Source organism: Pezoporus flaviventris, unplaced genomic scaffold, assembly GCF_033815535.1.
Source record: "Pezoporus flaviventris isolate CSIRO_AGI_PZ_B2104156 unplaced genomic scaffold, CSIRO_AGI_Pfla_v1 ptg000029l, whole genome shotgun sequence".
NCBI lineage: Eukaryota > Metazoa > Chordata > Aves > Psittaciformes > Psittacidae > Pezoporus > Pezoporus flaviventris.
Genome location: NW_026892577.1, coordinates 4910259 through 4917920, shown reverse-complemented (window position 1 = coordinate 4917920; position 7662 = coordinate 4910259). Strand labels below are relative to the sequence as shown.

The following is a 7662-nucleotide window of genomic DNA, read 5'->3' as shown; positions in this document are numbered from 1 at the left end:
GTGGATGGATTTCATCAGGTCCCATGGGCTTGTATACATGTATATATCCAGTATGTAAATATTTGTCAGTAAAATCAAGGGAGAATGACTTAGCATGGATGAAAAAGCAGGTAGAAGTCAGCGTTACAGCTCTGTCTGATGCAGATAACTTACCAATCAGAACATACCCATCTCTGCACAACACAGTGTTTTTCCTCCTGAAATTAGATTATTGTGACAAAACATAGCGGGTTTTTTTTTTTGGAACAAAAGACAAACTCTTACAGAAGTAGGCTTCAAAGAACAGCTTCTGTGGGCAAGACATATGGCAAGTATGGCCAGGACTGGCCTGAATAACTTATTTAACTTATTTCACTGAACTGATATTGGCATGCTGAAGAACGACGGAAACTATGGGATTTTTCCACAGGTTCCACCATAACTCCACTGGCTCCTTTCTTGGGGAAATCAGACCTATAGGAGTCATGCTAAAAAGAACATGATTTAATCAGAATTTAGTAAGCTCGCAATAAGTAGTTCTGTGTGACATGAATGACAGGAATGCAAGAGAGCTCTCTTACATTCAATGTAAGACTCTCACTACAATCTGCAGCCCGTAATGGACAGCATATTCACGTAAATAAATGAATTTTCACTGATTTCAGTGAGCTTCAAGGGCAGCTCCCGCTAATCCCTTTTGAGAGAAGTTCCCATTTATATCTTTCAAAGGAGAGCTGAGCTCCAAATTGCTCACAGCAAATATCCATAGAAATGCTTTCCTGAAGTCTTTTTTTTAACCTAAATATCCCACATGTAAATACATAAAGACCCTTTAACCATCAAACAACAACAAAAAGTCCCCCCAAAATTCCCCTGAGTGAGACAAATCCCAGACTCACCTTACCTATTGTTTTCACCATGTAGAACTACTTTTCTTAACCTACTGCATGTTTTCAACCCTCCATATTGGCTGTGGAATATGCACTTCTATGGCAAAAGAAATGCAATATTGAACATACGTTATCCTGTTAGTACTGACTACTGGACTCAAGAACACAGATGGTGTAAGACCACATAAATGCTACAGGATTTATACCTATGTTTATACATTATATGTATATATTTATATGTAACCAAGGAATATCTGCAATCCTGGCAGCTAAGGAAAAGCCCTCAGGATTAGGTGACCTTTAAAGGTCCCTTCCAACCCAAACTACTCTATGAATCTCGACTCCAAAATCAATCTTTCCTGTCATTTTGTATTCAGTGCATGCCTTCAGAGCATGGAGAGACAATCCCATAAAAGGCCTTTGTTGTTAATTCTAAATTAGAGTTTTTAGATCTGCATCAAGCAAGGGCACTTTCTCACTGTGTGCCCTACTTTACCCTTTACCCCGAAGAATTCGCTGTGGCCAAACCAAAGTAACTTACGCAATCAATCAGAGCTGGTTAAATGTACAAGCAGTTTTACACAGAGTAACTTCTGCCTCATGCTATCAACGTAAAACACGATGGATATTTCTTTGGCTTAAGTTCATACCAGCAATTACGTTTATGAATAACACGGCGAGGATATTCTGAATAAACTAGAGACAGAATCTCTCAGCGCTCCTAAACACAGAGAAAGTTTTAGGAATCCGAAGCAAAAACTCACCTGTAGTTGCAACTGCAATGAGCCAGACTCTGAGAAGCATATACATTGTTCTATGACAGCCATGCTCATGAGGGATAGAAAGTTTGGGGCTAGAGAAATTAATTATCTAAATGAACGCAAAAGTACATCAGTGAGTAAATTGCCATCTGATCATATGAGATACTTAGTTTTTGTCCTGTACTCCTGGAATTCACACATTGCTGAGGCTGTCTTAATTTCTCACATGCTATTTTCTTCATACCCATTTTCTCTTCCACACACTGTATCGCAGAGCCCTCTAGCTGAGAAGTATAGAACTGGACAGGCCTCCCTTCAGAGCATATCAAAACCATCCCTTAATTAGCTGGTGAATGCAATTTGATTTAAGACACACAAAGTACTGGCTCTTTTTCAGGAGCTGAATGCCTTTTGCCTTCTCATACTAAATAAAGACAGCACTTCCTAGTCTGACTGGACACGCCTGCGTGTAGACACGTCCTCTTACTCAAAATCTCCTCGTAACCATGATGGCTGTTTTTATAAAGACTCAGAACACACTTGGGAAAGCACATGGTCCAACCACCCAAAGGCACAGTCTTACAGTCATGGTTACAGTAACTTGAACCTTGAAAGATTCCTGAAGAGATTTGGGAAAAAAAGAAAACCACTTTTCTTCTCCTGTTAGTCTTGCCCAGTACATTCAGGTACACATATTCTGGATATTTTCTTTCTCTTGCCTATTGTTATCTACCATTAAACTTACCTGTTGTAAATGTGACAGATTGGAAATTCACATGCAGCTGAGTTTTCTCATGCAGCTCTTTTTCTTTTAATATGGTTAAAACACATATATTAATAAATACCATGAGGCTTAACTTAGTCACACAATTGTGTTTTTGGTCCGCTTTTGAATCTGTTTGAGTTCAGGGCTGATGCTAATCCTCCACAACGTGCAGTTGTTTATTCCGCGGCAAATCCCACGGGTGGAGAGGGATGCCAGCAGCTGAGCACGTTGCTAGAGTAAAACATGAGGTCGCTGCTGCCCCCCCTGCGGGCTCGATCTGGCACTGGCATGAACAGCCGCCCTTGGAAGCTGGTTGATGCTAGTACCCGACTTCTCCGTCTGAACACTGAATTTTGACGTAGTTTGTACATGTAATGTCAAATATAACAGTTGGCTTTCTGCTGCCTGGTTGCTACTGCTGGAGAAGAAGGAGGAAATACAGACTGCACATAGCTGATGCAACAGTCAAGCCCACCAGGTATAAATAGCAGCTCAATATACACCACCTGGTAATTCCCAGGGTACCCAGAGACTGGGGCTAAGAGCTTCTGAACGTAAAACCAGAGAAACCAAAGGGAAGGCACACGAGTTGCCAGGCAGGAATCAAGAACAGTGCATTACAGTACCGCTCCAAGATCTAATCAGGAACAGGTTCCATTGTCACAGATACAGATCTGCTTACTTCAGCATTTCACAACATGAGACCTGTATGTCAAACTAGTCCAAAGCAGCCTGAGGCAAAAGAACAGGGATGAGCAACAGAAGCATCTCAGGATGACCCTGGGTCTGCTACAGACTTCATTTTCTTTGCTTGTCGTCAGTAGTGTCTCCAGCTCAGTCCCTTAAAGGCTTCCTCCAAGTGCAGACGCTTGTTCCTACAGGGCTGATGACTCGGAAAGAATCACAAAGGATCAAGTTGTACATAGTTTTTCTGGAAATGTACTTTGGCTCAGAGTACAGCTCCTGAGCATGAAATTCCAACTGCAAGTGTTCTGATGGCTCCCTCCACCCTCAACTACAGGTAAAATACTGCAGTGGGGGTGTACATGGTCACTCACCTCCTTGGAAACTGCAAAAGAAGTCAATTAGTTGTCAAGAAAGGCCAATCTTTGAATACCAGATCCTAAATTCACTGGCATTTAGTTATTGCAAAGATTCAAGTATCATGTCGGAAGTGATAGCCATAGGGATAAGCGAATGTCTTCACAAACTCAAACCAGTCCTGTAGCTTCAGATAACATCATTTGAGAACCAAGTGGGACAAGTGAACTGCTGAAATGATGGGCTGTCATGAGCAACCAAAGCTTCTACAGGCTAAGCAGAGCAGTTAAGCCCTGAGGTAACATTACCAGTTGGCATATAATTCATTCTACACAGGACACATAGGGTTATTTTTTCGTCAAAAAAAAATAGCTATGAGGGATTCTAAGTCCTGCTGCTGTGCGTCCCATAGGTGAAACCAGGTCATCTATGGCCTGTGCTGGAGAGACCATGACGCCACGAATAGAACCCAGAGGAGTTACAGGCCACATTCCCGGTATAGCAAAATACTGAGGAACATAACTGGACTTTTGTCATGCAGCTCTACAGCTAGTGAACACTGGAGAGCATTGTGACACTGGTATTTAGACCTTTCTAGATAACTGTGCTATCAATAATTTAAAATGAATTGCAAAGCCACTACTGAGTATCTCACATCATAAATATTTTAGTTACTTGCTTCAAAACTAAGACATTTTATAAAGCCAAAATTTAAATCAGGCTCCCTGTAAAATCTCAGTTATGCCTCAGGCCAAAGACAACAGAATCGAAACTCTGACTAAAACCTACTTTTAATTGTGGACTAATGCAAAAGAGAGAATTTCTATGCTTGCATAGTAGTAGCGTGCCTGAACTATTTTGCATAGCTCATACTGCCTATCGAGAAAGTTGGGGTTTGGTGACCAGAGAGACCGTAACACAAGGGCTAAATGTGCAAACAAACCCACAGAGACTTAATTCAACAAAACCATCCAGTACATTGTCAAAAAAGGCAAACCCAAAACCCTGCATGCAGAAGCCAAAGCCACTTGGCAAACAAGTCTCAGTAGAAAAAGGCTCCGTTCGTGTCAGCGTCTCTGCAGTGAGACATGTGATGAGCATCAGCGGAGAGACAAAGATGAAGCACAACTGTCAGACCAGACAGACGGTATTTGGGAGCCTATGTCGGCAGAGCTGCTCCACCAACTCTGCCAAGACCTGAGATTCTGCTTTTCCTCACCTTCAGCTTGCAGATGGAAGCAAGTTACTCCCCACAGTGAGCCAGGAGGATCCACTCTGTCTCCTCCTCTTAGGAGCAACACTGCCCATGGCAGCAGATACACGGGCAAGCACTTAGAGGACCCACTGGCTGCAGAGAAGTTTTCTCAGGTCGCAGTTTAAAGGTCTCCAATAAGAATTTAATTCAACAAACCAGTTACTGCGTAGTAAATCCCCCGAGAACTACATACATGTCTTGATTGCTGCTGAACCTCAGTAAACGAGTCCTTAATCATCAGTTGGCAATTAATTATCAAACAAGAACTAATTGCAACAGATAGGTAGCCGCTTAGATTGAAGTCAGTAGTTTTACGCTAATTAAATAGAGAGGTCCATGAATTACACAAATATGTTCCAACCAACATACAGGCAGAGACGAGCACTGGGGTGGTAGGGAGAAAGAGTTATTATTTATTGGCCCAAGAAAGCACCCACAACAAGTGTAGGCTGCAGCATGACATCCTCAGCGCAGCTCCCTTGGGCCTGGCGCTGGCAGCAGAGCGCTACTCCTCCACACGTGGGGTGAGGCAGGAGAAACGGAAAGCCTTGCGCAGAGACCTCAGCACTCTCCTGAAGCGGTTCAGTCGTCGCCGTGGGGCCGCTCCTGGGTCTGGAAGAGTGGCAATGCCTGTGGGGGAAGAAGAGCTGTAGGTGAGGGACTTCCTTTGGCAACGCATTCCAGTGCCTCACCACCCTTACAGTAAAGAACATCCTCCTTAAATCCAATCTAAACTTCCCCTGTTTAAGTTTTAACCCGTTACCCCTTCTCCTATCACTACAGTCCCTAACGAAGAGTCCCTCCCCAACATCCCTATAGGCCCCCTTCAGATACTGGAAGGCTGCTATGAGGTCTCCACGCAGCCTTCTCTTCTCCAGGCTGAACAGCCCCAGCCTTCTCAACCTGCCTTCATACAGGAGGTGCCCCAACCCCCTGATCATCCTCGTGGCGCTTTCCACCAAAGGCTTGCAGCCCTCAGCCCGTGGAGGGGAGGCTGGGACACACCCGAACCCATGCACACACTGCTGCCGGCCTGGCCTGGGTGCCACCCAACTCGGGGAAGTACCTGGCTGGTTCTCGCTGTCCTGAACTACAGCAGGCGACATTGATGGTAATTCCACATGCAAGCTTTGTGCCACGTCTGGCTCTTCCACCTGCTGCTGCCTTGTTTCCTGGATGACAGCCACAGCCTTGCCCAGGTGTTTCCTCAGAAAGCGTCTGATCCTACCCTGCAGGGTAGCAAAAGCACAGGCAGGGGATGGGGGCAATGTCAGTGGGATGACACAGGGAGCACCGGAAACAGCCTTGTCACAAACCCCCTGGGAGCTGCCGTCCAAGGCCTTGGGATCCCCGGTGCCAACCACACACGCCTCACTCACCTGGCGCCGAGAGTCCCGAGACAAGGGAGAAGCTGCTGCATCTGCTCCTGGAGGAACGTGGGATGTTCCAGCCTCTGCTGCAGGAATCTCAGTCAAGGGAGGGGCCACTTCATCCTCAGGCGCTGTTGGGGAGGCAACGGCTGCGCTGGCTTCTCCCTGAGGCTCTGAAGACACAGCAGACTCAATGTCCTCAAGTGGTGCAGGCGTCAATGCTGCCACTGACACACTGAGGATTTGGGTCATGTCCTGATATTCCACCAGCTGTTGGCTGGTTTCCTGATCCACACCCTGGACCGGAGGCTCCCTTGTGATGAGCACGGCTGCTTCCTGTGGAACCCCCTCCTGTGCATTTGGACTGAGCAGGCCAAGTGCCTGGCTCTGTGCCTGTGGTGCTGCCTCCTGCTCATCAGCACCAAGGGAAGCTGGTGTCAGTGCCGCCTCCTCCTCTTGTGACACAGGAGTAAGAGGTGGGCAGTGCTCCTCTTCCTCTGCAGCTTCACCCAGTGTAGAAGCTGCCAGTTTGGTGTCCGTGGGAACGGCTGGGACAGGTGACGCTCGCTGCAAGTCCCCAGCTGCCTCTCCTGTCACATCCTTGCCCTTGCTGCTGGGGAAGCCAGTCCCCTCCTGGGTATCGGCCTGGGGGTCCTGGAAGAGCTCCGGGACGTAAGGGTTGACCCAGAGGTTGTGTATGGTGATCTCTTCCACTTGGGACAGCACTTTATCAGTGCCCTCTCCCCTCTCTTTCTCCTCCTTGGCCACTGCCACATCCAGGATTTGGGTCATGTCCCGAGGTTCCACCAACTGCTGGCTGGCTTCCTGGAACAGTCCAGTGATGTTCGTGGCCAGTTCTTCTGCAACCATCTCACGGGCATCTGGACTGAGCAGGGCAGGTACCTGCCTCTGTGCCTGTGGTGCTGCCTCCTCCTCGCCACAGACAGGAGACGCTGGTGCCGGTGCTGCCTCCTCCTCTTGTGACACAGGAGTGAGAGGTGGGCAGTGCTCCTCTTCCTCTGCAGCTACACCCAGTGTAGAAGCTGCCAGTTTGGTGTCCATGGGAACGGCTGGCACAGGAGATGTTCTCTGCAAGCCCCCAGCTGCCTCTCCTGTCACATCCATGCCCATGCTGCTGGGGAAGCCAGACCACTCCTGGATATCTGCCTGGGGGTCCTGGAAGAGCTCTGGGACATAAGGGTTGACCCAGAGGTTGTGTACGGTGAGCTCTTCCACTTCGGACAGCTCTTTGTCTATGGCCTCTTCCCACTCCTCTTCCTTTCTCTCCAACTCCTCATCATCAGCTTCCACATCCAAGGTCCCTGGCGCCACCTGTAATCACACAAGAGGGATGCAGGAGGTGAGTAGGCTTCACTTGGGTGGAGCAGTGGCTGGCCAGAGGCAGAGGTTCATCCCCCTGTCCTTTCCCTTCCTGTCCTTGGCACTCACCTGCCTGCGACTGGGCATCCGTCTGCACCGCAAGGCCGCACGAGGCCTCCGGCCCTCCTGCTGCTGGAGCTGCCTTTCCACAGAGCTGCCCAGCAGCCAAGGCAGGCTGGCTGTCCTTTGCATGTGGAGCCTGTGCCTGGTGTGGGCCATG

At 47.7% G+C, this 7662-nt stretch overlaps 1 long non-coding RNA gene across 1 annotated transcript; it reads right to left on the bottom strand.

Moving 5' to 3' along the window:
* Window positions 1–5098: 5098 nt before the first annotated feature.
* LOC133272061 (uncharacterized) lies at window positions 5099–6114 on the bottom strand. Its single transcript, XR_009744333.1, has 3 exons — window positions 6072–6114; window positions 5759–5921; window positions 5099–5322 (listed from the first exon to the last, which is right to left on the bottom strand). It is a non-coding gene; the product is annotated as an uncharacterized LOC133272061 (long non-coding RNA).
* Between the last annotated feature and the right edge of the window lie 1548 nt (window positions 6115–7662).